Source organism: Mustela erminea, chromosome 12 (assembly GCF_009829155.1).
Source record: "Mustela erminea isolate mMusErm1 chromosome 12, mMusErm1.Pri, whole genome shotgun sequence".
Taxonomy (NCBI): Eukaryota; Metazoa; Chordata; class Mammalia; order Carnivora; family Mustelidae; genus Mustela; species Mustela erminea.
The window spans coordinates 31,287,475-31,312,150 of NC_045625.1; the positions used below are offsets into that span (position 1 = coordinate 31,287,475).

At 38.3% G+C, this 24,676-nt stretch overlaps 1 long non-coding RNA gene across 1 annotated transcript in view; it reads left to right on the top strand.

The window, feature by feature from the left end:
* The window catches only part of LOC116570639, a 355,418-nt gene that overhangs the window by 163,265 nt on the left and 167,477 nt on the right, over positions 1-24,676 (top strand). Inside the window, exon 4 of the long non-coding RNA XR_004277503.1 lies at positions 18,266-18,398. This is a non-coding gene — a long non-coding RNA (uncharacterized LOC116570639). The remainder of the gene's footprint in view (positions 1-18,265; positions 18,399-24,676) is intronic.

Sequence of the window (24,676 nt, forward strand, 5' to 3'; positions counted from 1 at the left end):
GAATACCTAAAGTTTGTATTATTGGGGGATGGTGAGCTCTGTTGTTAAACTTTGGAGAGGAGTGATGGATGAAGAGCATATTTAACTCTCCTTTAGCTATTTTAAGGTCAAGGTTATTATAACTTTTTTTTTATTATAACATTGTAATGTTATAATAATGCTAATGTATGAAAAACAGAATTACCAGTGTATCTCTGTGTGTTATACATATGATAAAGAAACTGGTGAACAGCTATATTATGCTATAAGAACTTTTTTTTTTAAAAGACTTTATTTATTTATTTGACAGAGAGAAGAGACACAGCCAGAGAGGGAACACAAGTAACGGGGGTGGGAGAGGTAGAAGCAGATTCCCCACCGAGCAGGGAGCCCTATGTGGGACTTGATCCCAGAACCCTGGGATCTTGACCCCAGCCGAAGGCAGATGCTTAACAACAGAGGCATCCCGGCATCCCATGCTATAAGAACTTTTCTATGAAGCTTATTTTCTTAATTATTTGCTACACCATTTTATCATTTATAGAGCCATTTTTGTAGATCCTTTCATTTGATCCCTCTAAGAACTCTATGAGAAACAGGCAAGTCGGCATGTGCTGTTAATCCATTTTACACATGAGGACGTTACGGCTCATGGAAGTCAATGACTGACTTGTGTCCCCAGCTTCACCAGTGGAGTATCAGGAAGTAGAACCCAAGTCCCTTGCCTCCTCATCCTATGCCTACTGCACAATGTCACAGTCCTCCAGGTCCGAAAATGAAACTCTGCAATGTGGCTTCTTTTCTAGTAGTTGGCTACAAATGATACATAATTTTAATAACATATGCTTATTTCCAGAGAAAGGATTTTACTCCCCTTCTATGCCAGTGTTATTTTAATGTGTGACATTACATAGCAGGCTGCATACTCTTACATGAAAAAATTTTAGGCAAAAATGTTTGCATGTATCTATTTTTGCAGACCCATTCTAATTTAAGGAGTCATGATGATTGAAAACCTGTATTTCAGAACAAATTAGAATAAAAATTTCTGTTACATCTCGACTTTTACCTCCTTTGAAGCCAATGTGATTCTAATGGAATCTAGGGAAACATTTTAAATTTCTACCCTGAATTTCATGAATGAAGTCACAGGACAGGTGTCTGTGTGCCGGAATCCTATACTTTCCTTCCCGACTTGCTATATCAAGGAACTGAGCACTGGAGCTCCTTCTTAGGTCTGAGACATAATTTAACAATTGTAGTGATAATAAAACCCATTCGTTCCTCTACTTAGCACTTTAAAGTTTATAAAACCAATTCTCAGATACTCTTTTTAAACTCTCATGGGAAAGACAGGCCAAGGATTAATAGTCTTATTTTATAAATGAGGAAATTGACTAAGGGGTGTGAAGGGTCCTGCCTAGATTCACAGTGGGTGGAGCTCCGGCTGGAACCCATATCTTCTAGCTTATTGCCTAGGACTCTTTTTACCACTCGTACTGCCTTCCATTTGGTCAGCAGGGAGATCTCTTTGAGAACCAGAATGCTAGAAGTTTAAATTATTCCAGACTATAATAGCAAAATCATCGAGCACTTCACAATCTGAAAAATCAGAAGGAAGCAGTTTTTTTTCTTTTAAAGACTTATTTTTATTTATTTGAGAGAGAGGGGAGAGACAGAGGAGAGGGAAAGAGAATCCTCAAGCGGACTCCCAGCTGAGTGCAGACCCTGATTTGGGGCTCCATTTCAGAACCCTGAAATCATCATCTGAACCTAAGAGTCAGATGCTTAACACCACTGGGTACTCTTAGAAGGAAATCTTTTTTTTTTTTTTTTAAACCAGAAGTTGTGAAATACCTCAGGATGAAAATGTAAGATGTTACACAGTTTAACGTAGAACTTAAAAAAAAAAAAAGAAAGAAACATGTACCTATCCAACTTCATTGACATTATTGTCATAGTGAGTAAGTTTTGATTTTTTGTGTGTGCCATATTTTTAGGTACCTATTGCACAAGCTCAGCTAAAATGCTCACACACATAAAGACATGAGCATACACATGAGACAGATGTACATGTTCATATCCTCAGATAGGTATGTGCTCCTATGTCTTGAAACATTTTCTGGTGAGATTCCCCAGCACCCTGGAGAATTAGAACTGCCTCTGAGACAGAATCAGATGCTTTCTCCCAGGTCACGTCCATAGACAACATGACCACAAAGACTGCCTTCCAGAGTTTTAGGGAAAAAATCTGGCCAGTTCCCTGGATGGACAAATAAATCAGGGTGTACTCAGCATTGTTTGCATGAGGGTGAAGTGATGGGGGGGGCTCTCCCTTCTGAATATAGTCCTAGGGCTGCAAAATTATCTCTTTGCAGAGAGATAATACCCAACCAGGTGGTGGGTATTAGAGAGGGCACGGATTGCATGGAACACTGGGTGTGGTGCAAAAATAATGAATACTGTTATGCTGAAAATAAATAAAAAAAAAGATGAAAGAGAAAGCATTCAAATGAAAGACCACTGGATTTAAAAAAAATAATAAAAATAAAAGGGTGCACTTGGATAACACTCTACTTCAGACTAATAAATAAGAGGCAGGAGGCCTATTAAGTCTTAGTTACACCAGTCGATGAAGCCTGGGTCAGGGATGTCCAAGGGCTTTTGTCATCATTGCTGGTTCTTCTTCTGGTCTTCATGCCCATGACATCATTGGTGTGGCAGTCACGACAACTGCTCAGCTGTCCACTCAAACAGTTGATACGGTCTTTCTTTTGAAGGTCAGTAATGATCCCCTAACCACCAGATTCAATGCCCTGTTGTTGGTCTCCACCTTCCCAGAAGTCTCAGCTTCTCCAGGGGAAGCAAACAGTCACTAGAGGGAGGAAACACAGGTTTGGGAATGATGGGAAGTGAGAAGAGCCTTATGCATGGTAAGGCAGAAACCAGGGAAACCAGACTGCGTCTCAAGGTGGAGAAAGAAGACTGAGACAGAGACTCTTGATTTCAAATTAGACATCCAGTTATGGGAATGTGGGTCCCAAAGCACTGGGCTCGGGGACCTGGTGGCTTAAGCTTTCGATCTCATGCCAGGACTGATCTAACACTAGAGCATTGCTGTCCAGGAGAAAAATATAATGCAGTTCTCAGATTTGAGCTACACATATACTTTTCAATAATTTTCTAGTAGCCACATTTTTAAAAATGTATACAGAAATAAGCAAAATGAATCTTATTTATTTATTTATTTATTTTAGGATTATTTATTTATTTGACAGAGAGAAATCACAAGTAGATGGAGAGGCAGGCAGAGAGAGAGAGAGGGAAGCGGGCTCCCTGCTGAGCAGAGAGCCCGATGCGGGACTCGATCCCAGGACCCTGAGCTCATGACCTGAGCCGAAGGCAGCGGCTTAACCCACTGAGCCACCCAGGCGCCCGCAAAATGAATTTTAATAATGTGTTTTATTTAACCCAACATATACTGAATATTATTGTTTTAACATGCCATCAGTAAAACATTTATTAATCAGATTTTTATATTCTTTTTTTCATACTAAGTCTGTGAAATCTGGGTTTATTTTACATTTATAGCACATCTCAATTTGGGCTAGCCACATTTGAGCACTTCATAGCCATATATGGCTAGTGGCTCCCCTATTGGATAACACAGATCTAGAGCCCGGGGGCAAGACTCAGCTTGTGAGTGGGAGTCCAGTGGCCTTTGCTAGGGGAGGAATGACTTGGACTTCTGGGGACTGGAAGCAGGGAGCCTGCTAGCTGCCAGATTAATTTCACAAAAGGAAGATCTTAGAATGTCCTTTGATTTGCTCAAAAACATTTACTCTCAAATAACAAGAACAGCATCCTTTTACTCTTCCCTTATTGCATGTTGGAGTATCCGGATTCCTCAGTGTGACATTGGCAGTCCTTCTCCGTGTCATTTGACCTGTACTGATGGTGTTCTCTCCTTCCATTCTCCCTTCATCTGTGAATGTACCATCTCTGTTTTTTAAAATACAACAGAAGTCCTCCCTTGTAACGTGTTTAGTTAACTAGTTTATTGGAAGAAGTCATCGAAAGAAGGACTTAATAATGTATAAACTTAGGGGTGCCTGCCTGGTTCCGTGGGTGAAGCGTGGGACTCTTGATTTTGGCCCAGGTCTTGACCTGAGGGGTTCCTGTTGCGTGTGGGGCTTGCTTGGGATTCCCTCTCTCCATCTGCCCCCCTCTTCTTCTTGTGCTCTCTCTCTCTAGAAAAATAAAGTATAAAAATTACATATACCTCAAACATTTAATTTTTATACTTAGAAGATATATTGTATATTCATTTGAGGAAGGGATAGGACATTTCTTTTTTGTCTGTTTGAGAGAGATACGGGGAGAGGGGGAGGTGTGGAACCAAACTGGGGCTTGATCTCACAACTCTGAGATCGTGACCTGAGCTGAAATCAAGAGTCAGATGCTCAACCCACTGAGCCATCCAGGCACCTTGGGACAGAATATTTCTTCAAGTGTGAGTCATCTTACTGAAGTTCTTTCTAACATTTCTTGCATAAACTAACTCATAATGCATAGTATATATTAAACCTATTTAAAAGACAATCTGATTATAGATCTTTGTGGATTTTTACTATTTTCTCCAAAATCTTTGTAGTTGTTGTGGCCACATCTATATGGTTAGCACAAGTTTTTAGCCCCTTACCTTTAAGGAGTCCTTTCAAAACATTCAACTTCATTTGCATGGAAACAACAAGTCTCTTTTCATGTCATATTGGTTTATGTACTATTTAATTAAATTATATGTTACAATGACAGTTACATCTGGCCTAAATAGGTTCAGCAAGAAACACAGCTGGCTCATGGGAGGCATACAACTCATCTGGCGGAAGTAGATGGGAACAGATGTTTCAGGATAGCCTACCATTGGCCCAGAGTACCAGCATGTTATAATAGGGCTTACAGAAGGAAGGGAGGATGCTGGTAAATCAGGTGGGCTGGTTCACAGATTCTAGGGAATTTTGTCCATTCTTGTTGGTCTGCCTTGCTCTTGCCCTGCCTCTCCTCTTGGTGTACCTTTTTTTTCATCTCCAAACCCTTGTGGTAGAATATCTTTGATAGATTTTGGTATGCAGAACACTGGCCCCCAAAAGAGACCCATAATCTAATCTCTGGAAACTGTGAACATGACAAATGGGATTTTGCAGGTGTGATTAAGTCAAAAATCTTGAGATAGGGAGATTATCCTAGATTATCCAGGCAGACCCAATGTAATCACATGGGCCCTCAAAAGCAGAGAACCTTTCCTGTTTATGGTCCCAGGGACAATTCTTCTATGGAAGAAAGACAACAAAGAGCTGAGATGTTGCTGCTTTGAAGCATGGATGAAGGGGGCCCCGAGCCAAGGAATGTTGGTCTCTAGAAATGAAAAAGGCAAGGGAATGGATTTTCCCCTACAGCCTTCAGAAAGGAATGTAGTCCTGCTGACACTGGATTTTAGCCCAGGGAGACTCAGGTTGGACTTCTAATTTACAGAACTGTGAGATAATAAATTTGTGTTGTATTAAAGCCACTAAGTGAGTGGTAGTTTGTTAGCAGAAATAGAAAGCTAATACAAAATCTCTTCAATTGTCCAGGCACATCTCAATATCCTCTGTGAAGATTTTCTTGATACCTGTGATTGTTAGGAATTTTTCCTCTTTTAGACTTTCTATCCTTTTTATTATACTGACCTTAATTTTCCTCCTGCTGTACTCATCAGTACTGACTACAGGCTCTTGATCAGCAGGGACCGTACTTATTTTTATGCCATATATTTGGATAGTCTCTAGGTTTTGGCTTCATACGGACCTGTCCTGTGCAATAGGGTAGCCACTAGCCACATGTGGCCACCTAAATGTAAGTTAATTAAAATGAAATAAAGTTTAAAATACCATTGTTCCCCCCCCCCATCTCATTAGCCACATTTTAGAAGCTCAAAAGCCACGTAGAGTTAATGGCTTCTATATGGAGCAACACTGATCTAAAACATTCCCATTACTTCAGAAAGTCTTACTGGATAGCTCTGTTGTAGACTGTTAGTTTTGGTGTACTTGAACAATAATTTCTTGACTCTTGTAGAGGTGCTTTGACTGAGATGTGTTTGAGGGCGATGGTTATGCTCTGACCTTTCTTTCGAGAAGGAGGCTTTTGAAATACACATTTCAGCTGTATCACTCAGGGTCTTGGAAGGGAAGCTGTGGCATTCCTTCAAAGGACGAGTGTTCAAGGACAGCAAAGTGTGGCTAAGAGTTTAGAGAACTAACAAAAAGTGTCGAGGCAGCCAGAGTTTAACAAAGTGGGACTCTCTTACCATTTGGGGCTGGTGTGTTATTAGGGTCATGGCAAGCGTTATTCAACAGAGCTGCAGTCCCGAATACAAGCCGCCTCTAACAGAGATGTGACCAAAGCAGAGAGGAGCAGGGAAGGGATTCCTCAACCTCTCTCTTCTCCTGACTGCCAGTCTCCATCCGAACCCAACCTGGAGTCCGCCAGGAAGAAGCCTGGGGGGGACAGTCTGCGGGGTGAGTCTCCTGCGCACAGAGCAGAGAGAAAGGCAGAGAGTGGATTGAGGGCCGAGGAAAAATAGAAAATAATTAGCACTGTGGTTAAGAGCATTACATCACATTCCTCAATTTAGAGATATTTGTTTTAGAGGTAAGTGATTAAAAAAAGGTTTCCTTTTCTAGAGTGATAGCTACATTTCAACATTGCAAATAATAACGCCATTTCGCTGTGACATTCTGGAAGACTGGAGTAAACTCTACCGTCTATGTCATCTAGGTCATCAGGCTTGCCTATCTGAGCTTCTCTTTCCCTGCCCTATAATTCTTATTTATATTTTACTTTGTCCTGTTTTATTTTTAACTTATATTTTCCCAATTTTACTATAAGTATTTCTTTGTGTTTCCATTGTGAATTGAGGCAGGAATAAAACAAATAGATAAACGACCTTTTTTTTTCTTTTTTTAAACCCACAGAATCACCTAGCATTGTGTCTTGCCCACGGTTGGCTTGTTTAGTTAAGTGCAGACAAATTCAACCAGGCGGGTAAATAATTTATATGGTAATTTCTATTTCTACCTATAGCTGATGCTGATTATTCTATTCCATGTCTGTTTCTTCTACCTGAAATGTCTGGGTAACTTCTAACTTTCTACATCCTCAGAGGGCATAATAAAGGGAACTTAAAACCGAAACTCTGATAATGCAAGTGAAGTTTTAACCGTATGAGTCACAAACTCAAAAAAGGAGTTCTTCCATCAGGCCCTGACTGTTTTGGTGAGAGTCGGGGACTTTTATGAGAGAATTTTACAGAACTAGGCAAGATGAAATAATAGCTGCCTAAAATGAATACGTGGCTGGAGATTAACAGTGTCATAATTTCACCTCTTTTCACATTCATTTTTTTCCCCCACAATGAACTGCTCTGCCGAAGTCACAGATTCTTAGACACAAGGATGAGAAAGGACAGTTGAAAAGAATTCGGGTTTGTAGAAATCCTCTTCGGTTTCTGTGTTCAAGTGTTTAGTGTCTCATGCCTCAGATATTTTGCTATTTTAAAAACTGTGAACATAGGACATTCTAGGAATAACATAGATATCCATTCACTACCTCCCATCTCTTCACTCCTAAGTTTTCTACAGACTCATTAAATTGTGCTTTCATATTTTTTCAATGTCCAGAAACAATGAAAATTATCAAATTCAGAAACTTAGCAAAAATTATCAAAATCTCCCTTTAGTCATATTTCTTTTTGGCAACATATTCTCAGTTCCCCTTTCCCATCTTTCTAATTGGTCATATATTATAAATAGGTTAGCATTTTGGATATTTACATTTTATTCCATCTGGCCATAATTCTTTTTCTTTTTAATTGGGGGCAAATTATATTTAATACATTTCATGGCAAGGCACAGCCTATCATAACATAGGTCTGTCTTTTGGGAGCTCATTGACAGAGTGTTATGAATTATAATTCAGACTTGTGAGATGGAATCTTTATAACAACTTGAATCTAGACTTGAGATAAATATGTATTTTTAAAAAATTACAAAAATACTGCTCTTTGAAGGTATACACGGCTGCATTTCCTAAAATGGACTAGGTTAAAAAATTAGTTTTCTAAATCACAAAGTTATTTTTGTTCACAAATATGAAATATTTTATGCATAACCTCATTTACAATACTATTTGATACATTTCACTTATTATTTCTTTACTAATAATCACAAATGGAATGATTATATTAACTTTTACATGTTTTCACTTTTGCTCTAAATGGAATTTCCAGCTATTAAATTCTAAGGAAGAGAGGATTTCTTTGTTTTAGTCTGTTTATAGGAAGCCTTAAAAAACTGAGGATGGAGAAAATCATCAACATTAGAGTACTGCCTGGTAAACCCTCAAGTTTGCTGGGAATTAATGGCCTCTACTCTGTCAAGCAAAAGGATAAAGCCATTTTCAGGAGTACAGCTGTAAAGAGAAGGGGGAAAAGGTGCTTGAAGCTTATCGACCTTTTTCCAATTAATGTTTTTTTGTGAACTAACATTAGTGGTGATACCTGCTTCAAATGCCTTCTTCTATTATCTTCACAGACTTGTATAAACTAAAGTTTCTCCCCCCAGACTGTGATAATTTCCAATGAATTACTAGAAGATGTTGGATTTGGTTTCCTATGTAGAACTAACTATGTGAAATTGCTGATATTTGATGATTTCTTTTAAATTACAAAAGTGGTTCAGATTACTATTATAGAGAATTTCTTATAAACACTAGGAAAAAATTCTATAAATACAGGTCCCTGTCCCTCCAGGTTGATGCCACATGTGTACAGTCTGAGAGAGCTGTTAGGAGTTGAAGCTAATTAAACAATCTTCTACACCAATAGAGATATACCTCCTGGTTGACCTTGGTACATTAACCAAGATTTATTGGGCAACCAAATGATCAACCAATCTGTATTTCTCCTTCTAGTACATAAGTATATTATGAGGCACTTGGTCAGATAAAATACTGCATGAGATATAAAATTTCACATCTGTGGTCTTCTGTAGAAGAAGGCAGATGAAATTTGTTCTGTCTTGCTCTTGGTGAACTTAGGCATGCTCTTGTTCTGCTCCATTCAAGTATGATTGCCTTCTTCTTTTTAAAGATTCTATTTATTTATTTATTTGGAGGGGGGAAGGGGCCATGGGGGAGGGAGAGGGAGAGAGAATTTGAAGTAGACTCCATAGTAAGTTTAGAGCCAACTGCGAGTCTCAATCTCATGACCTGAGCCAAACCAAGAGCCCAGTGGTTAACCAGCTGAGCCACCCAGATGCTCCCAGTTGCAATCTTCTAATCCCTTCCTGGTTGTTAAGGAATTAAGTCCCAGCTCTAGTATTTGACCAATTTATTCTCCCCCAAGGGCACTTAGACTGACTTTTGCTCTTTGGGGCTTTGCAAGATCAAAAAACTTTCCAAAACAATCACATAAGCCAAAGAAGATGCAGTACTTTTAATCCAAAGGACACTTACTACAGAGTTAAAGAATGATATATAAGGTAAACCAACAATGCCTCAGTAGATGCTCAGGGCCTCTTGAGAACTCTGTCTTCCTTTCCTGTTGTACCAGAAAAGCAGCCCTGGCATCCAGAGTACAGTCAAGAGAAGGACACTAGGGATGGCACTGTGCTTTGCTGATGGAGTGTTTGCAGCGGTACTCCCTAGAGCCAGAAAAGCCAGCAAATTTCTTTTATGTAAGTCAGTTGTATAGTTTCTTCACAACTGGAGGAGTGTTCCTTCAAGTGGCTTGAAATACAAGGGCCCCTCTAATTATTCAGAATGAGGAGAAAGGAGAAAATGAAGCTGTAGGCTGGCCTCAGTCATGGAAAGTGGACACTACCCACTGCCAATACAACATTCATTGGAGTCATAATTTGGTGCAATAGTTAAGATTATCTATGAATAAAAGTTTTAAAGAATAAAGACATCCTTTTTCTTTAGTATTATTTTTTCCTGATATTTCTTCTCTACCCAATTATATTTTTGGATTGAGATCTATGTTTTTTCTGGTTACATGGACTCATTTATTAAGGAAAAGGGTAGGGAAGACATAGGCATTCAAAATTCCAGATTGCTGTGCGTGCATATGTATGTGTGCGTGTGTGTGTGTGTGTGAGAGAGAGAGAGAGAGAGAGAGAGAAAGAGAGAGAGAGAGAGAGATAGGTATATATGTACCAGCATTTTAAATATGCCTTCTGAACCCTTTCGGAGTTCATATAGCTTGCAGATGATCACACCTTTTTTTTCTAATAACTTCAAACAAAAATGCATGTTATCATCCTTTGCAGGAGCTGGTTACATTTACTGTTTCTCTTCCCTTTTTCATTTTAGCCAGTTCATGTAATGAAAAGGCTTTATTTTCTGTCTCCATTTCCTTCCAGAAAGGCAGATGCCGATGTTTATAAATTTACAGGGTCTTGTGTAGCCTTATTCCATACCTTTCTCTGAACAAGACACCTGTTTTCCTGACTATCCTTCATTTAAAAAGTTGGATTAGTGCCTTGCTGCCCTACTGCCCCTGGGCAGGGGAAACAAACCCCCTTATTTAGCTGTGTTGAGTTCAGTGAGGTTCACCAGTATTTCCCAAATAGGATCATTTTGTTAGAAATTATCTGTTGGCTGAATGAAAATGCAACTCTGTTTTCATAACAGCCAAGGTTAGTTTTCTGAAAATTATTTACTTTTGTAAGAATCCTTGATTCGGATTTCCTAATAAGCTATGCTGGGTTTTAAAATATTCACCATCAAATTGACCCGAGTTTAAGATAATTAATTTTTTTTTTAATTCTACCCCCAAATAAATGTCTCCCCCCTTTTGTACATACAGAGTTGCATGAAGTGGAGAAAAGACCCCAGATCTCAATAAAAAGAAGCCCCTTATACAAATAAAAGACTTACAAAAAAGACATTTTAACCAACCAAATGGAAGATGCCATTGCCCAACTGTGATTCTCCCAGGGAAACTCGCATTTGTTAGGTGCACTCTCTTGAAAATGACATTAAGGGAGGTTCACACATCCTTAGTAGTTCAAGTAGGGCTTAGCTCTTGGCATGATTAGCAAAATGGGTTTTCCAGCACATTTATTTTGGGGACTTTTTTTCACCCATGAGTCTTTAATCTGATTGCCAGACCCTTCCTTAATTTCATTGTTCTGTGTTTTTTTTCTTTTTTGAGGATGCTATTGTGTAAAGTTTACGGGCACATTACTCAGCCTGGCAAACAGGGCGGTGGTGGGGGGAAGGGGATGATCATTTCCTGACATTCACTTTTTACAAAGATTTGCTTGTTGCCCTGTTTGACGACACTGGCATTCTCCCCATACATTGTTGCTACTCAGTGTAACTTCTAAGAAACACTTCATTCTAAAAGATGATATTTTACCCAAACACCTTCTTGGTATGGCTATGTAAATCAAACTTTAGGGTCTATGCCATGGTACGCTTTTGATGTAAGAGCAAATCTGCTTAACCTTGCTCTCCCTTATCATGTTAAACTTTTTTTTTTTTCCCTGCTGGTGACTTCTTCTACTGAGACTAAAATGAAAACTTATGTATCTTCCTTCTGAATCCAGGTTCACATGATTGGATATAGACAGAAGAAGGCTCATGGGTTCACACAGCCGTGTATGACTAAAAAGAATTTTCTCTCCCTAGTGCAGATCCCATGAGTATTACCACCGTTTGGTGGCTCCACCTTTCCCTCAAATTCTCTCAGCCAAATTAGTCTGGTGTCCTATCTTTTGGCTCAAGGGACTGGCCGTTTCTGTTTCTCTCCAGGTCCTTATGTCCACCTTCTTATCTTTCCATCCCCACCTCAGTGCTACTTTATCTACAAAGCCTCCTCATGAGCCTCCTTGTCCCCCACATGAAAGGAATCTCTTCCTTTTAAAATTCTTAAGCATTTTATCTATGTTTCTCTCTTATGCCTCTGAGCATCTTTCTCTTTGTTCCTATAGTTATTTTACTGCCTGGTTTTCATATTAGAAGATAAGGTGTTCGAACAGGAACCATGTCTGATTCTCTTTGTATCTGCTCCAGACTCTGGCACAGATCTGACATATAGGAAGTGCCCCGAAATGCCTAATGCCGATGAAGAAATCAACACAAGGAGCAAGTCAGAGCTTCCTTGGATCATAGCATTAGGTTTGATTAATCATTAAGAGATGGATTAAGATCAGCTATCTTTATGAAGTCTTGTGAAGCAGGAATGAGCTTGAACCATAGGGGAGGGATTCTGGCTCAAGAAAATTCAAGGTATGGAAGCCCGTCAGTCAAGATCTAGGATCTTTTACTAGAGAGGTTTGGAATTTCCTTCCTTGAAGTTTTAAAGGTAGGCTTTGGAGCTGTAAATGTGGGTAGGTGGGACAGGGGCAGGGGGAATTAGAACTTTCTTCTGGATTTGTTGTTGTTTCTAGGAAAACAGTGAAAAGCAGGAATTTATGGAAATAAAAAAAGAAGGTCCTAGAGGGCTCCCAAACATGAATGGGAAGCTTGATTGTATTTTGGAGGGATAGCATGTGTGCTCTCTTAAACATTGAATAAAATGAATCAGAAAAGTCATTAATGGTATTAGAATAGCTTCCTGGTTGTAATATAATGCTGTTGGTCCCAACCCCTGGAACTTCTCAGAACATGCCTCGAAAAACCACCTATCCAAGAAAATGTACTTTGTTGGGAGGATGCTTAACTCTGGATTAGGTATGTACAATCTGTCCAGTCATGGGTTCTTTATTTCCAGGAGTCTCCACCACAGTCACATCTTTGATTAGGCACATCAAATTTTCCCCCTCAGATCTACTATGGTGATTGAATTGTTACTTTCCCCAACAAGAAGCCCAAACCCTGGGTCTTCTTTGAGTTCTCCTCACAACTTATCTCCCAAACAAACAATTCTAGGCCTAGGTCCTACTTCGTTACCACTTTCCTTGGGAATAGGAGCTGGTTCCGACTTATCTTTGTGTTCTCAAAGTGGCTAAGGCTATGCTTGGCACACAGAAAGTCTTGGACTCTGGCTTCATGAGGGTGTAGACTATGCCTCATTCACCTTTGTGATCCGTGCTCAATGTTGAGCTCTGATAAACACGTGTTAAATTATGAATGAGTGAAAAGCAGTGTATTTCCAGGAAGGAAAATACAGTCCATCCTGCTTCCAGTTCCTTTCAAAGTATAGTCGACACACAAGGTTACATTAGTTTCAAGTGTAGAACACAGTGATTCTGTAACTCCCTGCCTTATGCTCTGCCCACCACAAGTGTAGCTACCCTCTGCCACCATGCAACGTCATTACAGTGACATGGACTATATATTCTTATGCTGTACCTTTTGTCCCTGCGACTTATTCCATAACTTGTTTCCAGTTTCCTTTCAAAAAGATATGGTAAGGAGTCGAATGGATGGTTAAAATGTTGACTCTTCTTTTGTCTAGTTAGACCTTGGGCTTATCACTATTCCCTGGATTTCAGTTTTTTGCTTTCATAAGAAGAGGAAGTTAAGTCTCAGATCTAATTGTATGTGGGGGAGTAAGGGAGGGAGAAGGAGAGAGAGATTTTCCTCGGGGAAAGAGAAATAATCTTTCTCACAATTAGTCTTCGTTTATATAAATTACCACAGGGTGATACCAAGGCCAAGAAAAGTTGAAGTTTAGAGTTCAAAGGGGTCCTTTTATCTCCTGAAGCTTGAAGAAGGTTTGATTTATGTTTACAGCCTTGACTTGGGTCCACAATCTTGGGATCTAAAAATGATAAATCACATCAGCAACTAAACTCATCCTTTAGAGTTTACAAAGTACCTTTGTTTGCCAGCTTCTTCCTTTCTTTCTGTCTCTCTGTCTTTCTTGTTTTGCTACAGATATTTTCCAAGCACTTTCAAATCTTTAATCTTTTCATTGGAAGTTTGTAAATACCATACGTGGTAGCCTGGGTAGATACGGTTTTTAATCGCATTTTGGCTTTAGAATTATATAGTCTTTTAATTAAAAAAATATTTTTTTTACGAAAACATTCTAACCAGCCTTGGTTTAGAACATTAGTTTGCTTCTTACTAGCAAAATGACCTTTGGCAGGTCACTTGATCTCTCTGAAACTTGCTCCCTCACCTGCAAAATGCGGTTAAGAGTGGAAGCTCTATACAGGTTTGCTGAATTAAATAAGATAATAGAGCACATGTTGCGCCCGAATCAGTAAATGCTAAAATAAAATAATCATTACTATTTGATGACTTTTTTTTTACAAGGGGGGATGGAACCCCCGTATTCTTTCCTAAAGTCTTTTAGGTTGTAGACAACCTTGGCATCATTGGTTTTTGATAATATTCAAAGTAAAAGCTCTCAGTTCTATGAAGTTAGGTTTAATGTTGGTGTTTGGCTTGAGAGTTTTAACTCAGGCTCCTTGACTACCATTCCTCCTGGAATTTTTTTTGTTCTTGTTTTACTTTTTTCTTGGAGTTGCTGTTTAGCAGAAACTTGGAGCCAACCCATTTTAAAGAGTTGGCTCTCTCATGCCATTTTCAAGATTCACAGAGGCTTTGTCTTTGGCCATTTTTATATCACTCTCTGTATCCTGGGTCACTCCTGAAACAGGAAGAAGTTCAGAAAGGTCTTTTTACTTTTTCTATAGATCATAATCTCCTTGGTGACACAGTTTCTTGGCTGGCAGAGATCCTGATGCTTGTCCAAAGTACGGTCTTGGCCCATTTACCTATGTATGATCCCTAAAGAACACTGATTAGAAAGTTTATAAAATTGCTATTAGAGTTACATAGAGCAAAGACGCAAGCAGCAAAAAGTGTTGCTACAGCAGTCATTGTTGGCTCAGGACAGGATTCTCGCCTTGCTACTCAGTATTTGGCCCTTAGACCAGCAGCACCAACAGCACCTGGGAGCTTGCAAGAAATGCAGAGTCTTTACCTGACAATACTTCTACTGATCAGAGCGATCAGATTTTACATTTTAACAGGTTTCTCAGGGAAACCTATGCCCAGTTCAATTTGGAGAGTACTGCTCTAATAGACATGTTCCTCAGTCCAGCCCCGTGGCAAGCCATGCCTAAAGGATACAATGGCAGACCGGCTATGCGCACCAGATTCATTCCCACACTGACTACTACTCACTCACCTGCTCTTGAGCTAGTTTCATTTTATTCTGTCTTGATATGTTCACTGTCTTCCCATTTTTACCATTTTGGCAATGCACTCAAATTAAACTTTGGGGATGCTTGACTCCTCTGCTTTGCTCACCATTTAACAATAAGGATGGTTTTCCTGCAGATTGCTGGTCCCGAACCCCTTATGCCTCTCTGTTTTCAGGGGCAGTTCCATTAGGAAATCCTTCAGTACTTCCCTGCTCAAGCCATGGTCAACAGGACCTTTCAAAATGTATGTATTCAGAAAAGTGCATGCAAGTGCACGTGGGTGTGCGTGTGTAGTACCAATGTAGCCAGATACACTGAGCCCCAAAGGAAAAGTACAGATATTAGCGAGACACTTTATGAATATGGTGATAACTATTTTAAGAGATAGTAGCTCTTCTCTGCTGACTAGATCTTCTTCTTAATTGTGGGTGCTATATTTACCATACATAATTTTTATTAAATCTGATTTCTATGACTGATGCCCTTATACTGAATTTTAAACATTTGATTCTGTCTTTCTTCAAACAAATTAAGGCACCAGGGCAAGATATGATTTTTAACGATCTTATCTTTTGGGGAGAGGGGAGCTTTTGAATGTCTTCAACATTGAAATTTTTTGCATGCACGGCAAAATACCAAAAGGAAATAAATTCAGTGCAAAGAAATGGGGAGCACAATGACCTTGGATGTTTTCATCATATTTTTTGAAATATTCTTCCTCCCTTTTGTAAGGTTTCATAGTGAAATAACACCCTTGTCAAAATGTCTAAGCACTACAATAATAGGTGATGGAGAAATGGTGACAGAGAAAAAACAGGGGCTTCTAGCTCACGAATATAGCATCTGCGCAAAGCTTTCCACTCTTACGTGCTTCACAAGAGTAAATACTTTAGAACCACAGTCTTGATGAAAGTAAAAGTGACTGTCAGTAATGTCCACTTTCTCTGAGAGAGACTTTCAACTTTAATGTTATTAAAAATGAGAACTTCACCTATTTTTAGCTTTCTCTTTGGTCACCAAGGTTGTTGTTTGAATACTGGCAGGAAAAAAAACCCAACCACCTAGTAATGCCTATTTTATGTTAACGTGTGCTAATGAGCTAAGAAAATTTTCTTCCCTCTAGTTTGGAAACCTTGGTATAGAAGGAGGAAAAAAAAGTTTGTATTAATGGCGGTTCGTGTGTCTGTCATTTAATTAGAACCAGGAGATGTCATGTGATCTGGTACTCCTGTCAAGACTTAACTGCCTTCTTGTCCTTTTCTCCCAGTGCATGAGTACTGATTATATTTGGATTAAATAAGATAATAGTAGAAAGATACTTAAAAACTGTACATTACCCGGCAATGTTACTCTGTCCTATAAAACTGATTGTATAATCTGATGAAGAAATTTAAAGAAACGCCCTGCTTGCTGATGATGGCTTAACGTATAAACTGTCTAGGTAAAACGTGCCTTGTGACTGACATTTGCGATCTGTTGCACTAGAGAAGAGAGTAATGCAGAGTTTTCTTTGCAGCAAGGCACTGTGTTTGGGGTACCTTTTTGTTCTGGGTGGCTTGTCTTCTCACCCCTGAAATCAGGCCTCTGGTGGTTGTTTGGCTCTACCCCGGCCAGGTCCTGGCCTGGTGCAGGCTGGTGGCATTGCCTGAAACCACGTGGCCTATCAGAGGACTTTCTTTGCCCAGTGAGAGGGCCTGCATTTTCCTATGAGCCAGATCTTCAGGATTCTGTTTGGAAGAAGTTATTCCATACTTTTGTTTAAAAACCGTGATACGTTTGATTTGTAGAGTTTTCTAGCATATAAAAATAAGCTATAGTTGAGAACTGTGCTGACCAGTCTAGCCACCGCTAGCCATGGTTGTCTATTGAGAACTTGAAGCATGGCCAGTACCAACTGAGATGTACACTTCGTAAAAAATGCACACTGGATTTAAAAAGCTTAGTAAAAAGAGAGAGACAGAGAGAGGGAGAGGAGAAGAGAGAACGCAAAATATTTCTTTAGTGGTTTTTTTAGGTTGATTAATGTTGAAATGATATTTCAGATCTATCTAGTTCCTTAGCCCGCTCAGGCTGTTACAACAAAATATAATAAACCGGGTAGCTTATAAAGAGCAAAAATTTATTTCTCCCCGTTTTGGAGGTTGAGAAGTCCAAGATCAAAGCACCAGCAGATTTGATGTCTGGTGAGGGCCCATTTCCTGATTTGTAGATGACAGGCTCTTCACTATAACCTCACATGGCAGAGAGTCAAGGGAGTTCTCTGGAGTCTCTTATATAAAGGCACAAATTCCACTCATGAGGGGCTCTGCCCTCATGCCTGATCACCTTCCAAATACCAACACCGAGGATTAGGTTTTGATATATGAATTTTGAGGAGGCATATTCAGTCTATAGAATTGAGCTAGATGAAAAATGTTATTAAAATCCATTTTATTTTATTTTTTACTATTAAAAATATAGCTACTAGAAAACTTTAAATTATGTATGTATCAGAAAATCAGAGAGCACGAAAGTTATGAGGAAGTGAAGGAATCTATTGGTCAAAGGTCATTTTGCAGTTTGGACTCAGACCAGCAGGATTATACCAACTGAGTGGTTCTTTTCCATGAAGTAAGAGAATTTAAGTCACAGCTACAGCAAGGCAGAACATTTCTGGTGGAAACAAAGTCGTTGAAAAGGAAGTCAATTGTTGTCCCTTCCGTAAATGTAGGGTTGAAAATCTCTTCAGCTGGAGAAGACACAGGCGACAAACGAAAGGAACCTATGGGGATTTGTGACGCTGAGTTGCTATGAAGCATTTAAACGTACCCAACTCAGCAGCACATCTTAGGAGGCTGAGTCAGGAGGGAGAGACTCAGAGTGAGCTGGGGGACTTGACAGGACAAGGCAGGAGCGAGTGCCTGCCGGAGTTTCCTTTGCATGCCTCCTTCTCTGTGAGCTCCCTACATCAGCCTCTTTCTTTTCTCACACTTACAGCTTCTCATTTTGTGTTCTGTAGTTTCCAGACTCCACATTTCCTCCACTTTTGGAAATGGGTATATTTTGCTGCCTCCCTTCTTGTATTCTCTGTTTTTCAGGGTTAGTGTCTGAGCGTCTGCAGTCACACCTGTGTGTTCTTTCAGGCTCTGCATATTCACCTCAGCGGACAACACGAGTGCTGCCTCAAATGAAACTTCTCTTGACTACCTCCTCTGCCACCCCCAATGTAAAGTGAGTCTTTAATACAATCTCATTTCACTTTTTCCTTTCATCATAGTTCTTTCTTTTAAGATTTTATTTATTTATTTGACAGATAGATCACAAGCAGGCAGAGAGGCAGGCAGAGAGAGGAAGGGAAGCAGGCTCCCCGATGAGCAGAGAGCCCGATGTGGGGGGCTCAATCCCAAGACCCTAGGATCATGACCGAGCCGAAGGCAGAGGCTTTAACCCACTGAGCCACCCAGGCGCCCCTCATCATAGTTCTTATTGCAATTTGTAATGATATATTTGTACAATTTGTAATGATATATTCATATATTCAATTGTAATGTTGCCTTTCTTGCTGAACTGTAACTGTGCGATGGGGTCTGGCTTTTTTTTTTTGTTCTCTGTGGTGGTCCCAATGCCTGGTATGTGTTAGGCACTAAATAAGTATTTGTTGGATGGATGGATGGATGGATGGGTGTATGGATAGATGGACAGACGGATGGGTGGATTTATCATGAGAAACTCTCTTAATATCAGTTATCTTATCATGACACTAATTCCATTTTGGTAATCTTTTCTTCTCTTTGGTATTTGGGGATCAGTTTTTTTGTGAAAAAAGGAAGGCACAGCACGGGCTAAGTTATTTTGCCATTGTTAGTTGATACCCTGGGCCTGTCTCTTCCTTGTTGTTAGTTTTTTCTTTTTGCTTAGACCATACCTGAAGTGCCATGTTTGTTATCTAGAATGATTAACTCCCACCTTCCCCTAAAGCCTCATCTTGTTCAAGATATCAAGTTTTTTTTTCCTTGTTTTTTTTTTGTTTGTTTGTTTGTTTGTTTTGTTTGTACTGATCTAGTCTTCTTTGTTTTCATTATGGGTTTATATTATCTGCCTTCTATCCTTTATCCTTTCCTTCTTATATGGAAATTATTATGTATATTTAAAAAATAATTTTAAATGCCCCATTTGTCTTCTGAAAAGAGTTTAGAGTCCTTTAGAACTCAGAGTCTAAATTCCTTTTAGTCCTCTGCAATGAGAACACACCTTTTTAAAAATAATATTTTATAGTTTGGTTTTTAAATGTCTAAGACCAATGTTGAATTATACAGTAGTGCTCCTGACTTGCTTTTTAATCAAAGATGATTTCATAGTGCATTGGTTTTCCATTGCTGCTGTAACAAATTACCCCAAACTTGGTGACTTGAAACAGCATCCATTTATTTTCTTACAGTTCTAGAGGTCAGAGTCTGGAAATTAGTTACACTAGGCCAAAGTCAAAGTGTCAGAAAGGCCAAGCTTCCTCTGGCAGCTCTAGGGAAGATTCCATTTCTGTGCATTTTCCAGCTTTCCCGTGGCAGCCTGCATTCCTTAGCTTGTTGTCCCCCTGAGGCCAGCACTGTGGCATCTTGCTTCAGTTGTCCCATTGTCACCTTCTGTGTCTTCTTCTCTGCCTTCCTCTTATAAGGACATTTGCGACTGCATTTAGAGCCCATCTGGATAAACGAGGATGACCGCTCCATTTTAAGATCCTGAACTTAATCACACCTGCAAAGTCTCTTTTGCCATAGAAGGTAATATTCACAGGTTGCAGGCATTAGGACCTCGCTCTCTTTGAGGACCATTATTCAACCTACCACAGTGAGAGAAATAGAAGACCAAATTTTAACCTTGTATGATAAAAGTTTATGTAGGCAGGAGATTAATTACATGGGTAAATAAACCAAGATAAGTGATGTATGTATTTCAGAGTATTTATGGTGGCTTTCTGTGATTTGTAAGTAATTTTTACTCACTCCTTAGTTTTTGCTTATCTGTATATGAAATTTTTTTTTACAATGAATATGTGTTTTATTTATGAGAAGAAAAATGCAAATAATATTTACTTTTCAAAATAGAGTCAGAATAAAAAAAAAATCTCTCCTTAATTAAAATATGTCCTGACACTCAGAATAAACTTTTGTTGGGGAGGAGATAAAGAGATATGGGGTATCTCTTTTGATTTTAAATATAATTATATTGCTTATCAAAAACAGTTGGTTTCTTTCTTCTGTGTTTAATTAGAAGAACACTTTGGAGGAGAGAATGATCTCTAGTAATTTTTATTTTTATTTTACATATTTTCTAAGAGGATAATTTCAAAATGAGCAAATATTTTTTTTTTTCTTTCTGGTATTCATAACTCTTTTTCCTTTTTCTTTACTTACTGAATTGGCAAGGAATTCTAAAATAATTTTGAGTGCTAGTGGTAAAACCAGGAAGACATCTGAACTCTTCTACTTAATGAGGATATTTCTATAATTTCCTCATAATTTCTGAAGCTGTATATATCATGAGCTAATTGTTATTTATGTTAGGAAAGACTTTTTTTAATTCATGAAAAATCTTTTATCAGGAATAGATATTAAATTTTGTTAAGACTTTTTAATCATCTCTGAAGCTGACATTATGGGTTTTTTTTTTTCTTTTATTTATTTATTTATTTATTTTTAAAAAATTTATTTTATTTTATTTTATTTTTTTTAATTTTTTATAAACATATATTTTTATCCCCAGGGGTACAGGTCTGTGAATCACCAGGTTTACACACTTCACAGCACTCACCAAAGCACATACCCTCCCCAATGTCCGTAATCCCACCCGCTTCTCCCAAACCCCCTCCCCCCAGCAACCCTCAGTTTGTTTTGTGAGATTAAGAGTCACTTATGGTTTGACATTATGGGTTTTTTTAAAAATTATTTTTTCTTTCTTGACCTGTTGATGGTCAAGAATTACGTTAGTAGATTTAGGTTAAATATTACTTGAAAAAGAATTAATTGTTGTTTTTCTATGTTAGTGTATTTGGTTTGTAAATAAAGTATTAAGAATTTTTGTATCTTTGTTCATAAATAATTTTGTTCCATAGACTTTCTTCTGGGTGTGTGATTACTTTATTAAGGTTTATTTATTTTAGTCTCAAGCCTTGAAATAAAGAGAATTAATCTGTTTTTTGAGGGCCTGAAAGAATTTATCCATCATACCATATACACCCACCATTTTTGGAGGGAGGTAATTTTTGGACAGTATTTTCAATTTATGTCATGGTTTCTTTAATCCATCAGATCTTTTATATCTCTTGGATCAATTCAAATAATTTACCTTTCCTTAAAATTGTTCCATTTCTTTCACATTTTCAATCTCGTAGTATCAAGAGAAAATTTTTCATTGCCAATGTCTCTCTCCCATTTCTCCCGTTACATAGGGGCAGGACTGCTTTATCTCTTTGGGTTCCTATGTACTTACCTGGTTTTGGAGTGAGCAAAAAGGAGTGCCACTTTTAGCCACTGCTTTTAAATTGATCTATTGCAATTTTTTTAGTGAAAACCTGCTGGCCTCTTTAGGGTGCTTCTGTTTTCAGATCCATCCTGTATATCCTACTATTTTTTCTTACACAGATGATAGTGATATGCAGGTCTTGACTCTTGAAGATTTATCCCACTCACTTGTATTTAGGGGATCATAAAGACACCTGTCACCTAGTTTTATTGTAAATGTTGTCTGTGGGTTTTGGTTTTGTAGTCTAGTTACTCTGTTTTTATGCAAATATTTAGGAATATCCAAAAATGATCCTGCCACTGTCATCTCCATTTTCCCAGAATTCTCCCTTTCTTTCTTAATTATATGTTAGAAGCTTTTTTGCATAATTGTGGTGTTTGAAAGACCAGCTCTTGGGTTTATTTACCACTTCTGTGACCTGGCTATTTAATATCTTTCTCTTTTACCTTGTTATGCTCTTTGATGTTTATTCATTCCTTTTTTTATTTTTTAAAAGTTATACTATTGTTCCTTTTCTAGATCTTAAGTAAGACTATTCATTTTTTCCCATCTTCCTTGTTACATATTAAAATATTTAAGGCAGTGCTCTTTTTTTAATAAAATTGTTTGGGAATTTCATATAAATTTTTATTTATAGTTTTCTCATCTTTGTTTAAAAAGTTATGGGCAATTATGATTCATATTTCTTCTTTAACAATTCCTTAATGAAGTTACTTTTAATCTTCTAAGGGGCTGGCCTTTTCTTTGAACTTTTGTTATTAGTTTAGAATTTTGTTAGATTATATTCAAAGGTATAGCTCGTGAAACTTTGGTTTTGGAACTTAGAAATTTTATTTCTATACTAATACATCATAAAGTATTGTAAATAGTCTATAGGTCTTAGAAAATAAATTATATTTTCTGTTTGTACAATATTAAGTTGTATAATTTATGAAATTATATATTAAATGAATTTTAATAAATAGATTAATCAGCATCTTTATTTCCTTGCTTAATCTTTATTTTATTTTTTAAATTTCTTTTATCTTTTATTTCTTTTTATCTGTCAAAGACAGTTTGAGCATTTCTGGAATATAATCATTTTTCCATCATTTTTCTTTGTATTTCTAACAATCTTTGCTTTAAATGTGTCAGTGAAATATTGTTTGACATATACATGTTCATGACAATTATATATAATTTGATTATATATAATTGACAATTACATATAAAATGAATCATTTGGAATCATATAAAATGATTATATGAAATATAAAATGATGGTCTCTCAAATTTGTCTATAACTTAATGTTATCAGATATCGGTATTGTAGTCAGGCTTTATATTTGTATTCATTTACATAATATTCCTTATATTTTTGTGTTGTTTTATTTTAAGATGTGTTTTGGTAAATAACAAATATTAGGTTTTGTTATTTGACCCAATCTGAGAATCTTTGCGTAAGGGTTGTAACCCATTTACATGTTTTTGTTAAAACAAATAGATTTTACGTCCTTTTTTTGTCATTTTATTGCATTAACTTTTTTTTTCTATTTTCTTCTTACATTTTAGGGGGTCATTCTCTATATATGGTATATGGTTTCTTTTAACTTCTCCACTGTTTTGGGAAGTATATATTTTATTTGAAATTCTACAAATTATTACTTTCGATTTCTTCTGGCTTGTTTTCGAGTAAATCTACAGATGAGAAGGAAGGACTCAGAATGTTTTGTAAGGTACTGCAATTTCATCGGCATTGTTGCCAAGTACTTAACTTTAGTCATGTCTTTTTTTTTTTAAAGATTTTATTTATTTGACAGAGAGAGTTCATAAATAGGCAGAGAGGCAGGCAGAGAGAGAGAGAGAGGGAGGAGGAAGCAGGCTCCCTGCTTAGCAGAGAGCCCGATGCGGGACTCGATCCCAGGACCCTGAGATCATGACCTGAGCCGAAGGCAGAGGCTTAACCCACTGAGCCACCCAGGCAGCCCTAGTCATGTCTTTTAAAGTCCATCCCAACCCTGTGCAAGAGATACTTTCGGACCATTTCAGGGATGAAATAACTGAGGCTCAGGAAAGTTAGATAATGTGCTTCTGATTGAATGACTTGAAATTGATCCCCTCCAGCTCTGATTGGCTTCAGAGCCCTTGATCCTGGGGCTGTAGGAAGGTGAGACTAAGATTTGAGTCTTGGGAGACTGCTGTTTTTGGAAGAAACCACCCCCTACTTTGCTGCACCAGTCGGGGGAGAGGAGGAACTTTCTGTTCTCCTGGGAGGGGCCAGTGTTATGTGTGTGTGGAGGAGGGATGGTTAACAAGATTCTTCCTACTTCTTGTGTCTGAGTCTCACTGAATTTGTTACAAGGAATGTAAGTTTTTGCCATTTTTAGAAAACTGGGACTTTCCCCATCAGGGTGAGAACTGGAAGGAGAGCTTCATTCCTGTCTTTACCACTTTTTAGCTTACTGACACTGGTTTCAAGGCCTTGCCTCTTTGGAATCATTTTATTTGTCTCAAAGTCAAATGTATTCCTGACTGTTGTTCTCCTCATAAGCCAAATACGTGGAAAGCTATTTCTTCGAGAGCCTTTATGGTGACTTCTAGTGGAGAGTGGGAGGGGGAAAGACCAGTTGCCTTGTGCACCACTGTTCTCCACCTCTAGTAGGAAGGGAAACAGGATGACGACAGAAACCTTCTCTTCTGGCTGTACCCTGAGCTGGTTGACTTCTGCGGCCCATCCCCGAGAAATTTCCCTGCACGTTGCGGCAGAAAACTGCCTGTCATTCAGTTCCTCCTCTGGCAGACAAACTGATTTTAACCGTGTCTGGCAACTCCCCTCTCTTGGCTGTCATTCCTGTGAACCTGATGGTTTGCTAGTAAGTAATTCTAATGAGAGTCCAACAGGGGATCTCATGACCCTTTTGTAAACATGACCCCGAGTGTGAGCATTACCCTTCAGTCTCTCTCCACTAGAGATCAGTACCTTTGCAATGAGCTGATGGGCAGGTGTGCTA